This window comes from Aethalodelphis obliquidens, unplaced genomic scaffold, assembly GCF_003676395.1.
Source record: "Aethalodelphis obliquidens isolate GAN/ISIS:26980383/991018 unplaced genomic scaffold, ASM367639v1 scaffold14, whole genome shotgun sequence".
In the NCBI taxonomy this organism is placed as follows: domain Eukaryota; kingdom Metazoa; phylum Chordata; class Mammalia; order Artiodactyla; family Delphinidae; genus Aethalodelphis; species Aethalodelphis obliquidens.
Window position 1 is genome coordinate 36,808,744 of NW_020837958.1, and position 296 is coordinate 36,809,039.

Sequence of the window (296 nt, forward strand, 5' to 3'; positions counted from 1 at the left end):
AGAGCGAGAGACAGAGCGAGAGCGAGAGACAGAGCGAGAGCGAGAGACAGAGCGAGAGCGAGAGAGCGAGAGAGAGTGAGAGAGCGAGAGCGAGCGAGCGAGAGAGCGCGAGAGCGAGAGACAGAGCAAGAGAGCGAGAGCGAGAGACAGAGCGAGAGAGAGCGAGCGAGAGAGCGAGACAGAGCGAGAGAGAGCGAGAGACAGAGCAAGAGAGAGAGCGAGCGAGAGCGCGCGAGAGAGCGCGAGAGAGCGAGCGAGAGCGCGCGAGAGAGAGAGCGAGACAGAGCGAGAGAGCG

At 62.8% G+C, this 296-nt stretch overlaps 1 protein-coding gene across 5 annotated transcripts in view; it reads right to left on the reverse strand.

Moving 5' to 3' along the window:
- The window catches only part of TUB (TUB bipartite transcription factor), a 24,907-nt gene that overhangs the window by 11,780 nt on the left and 12,831 nt on the right, over nucleotides 1-296 (reverse strand). The window lies entirely within an intron of this gene.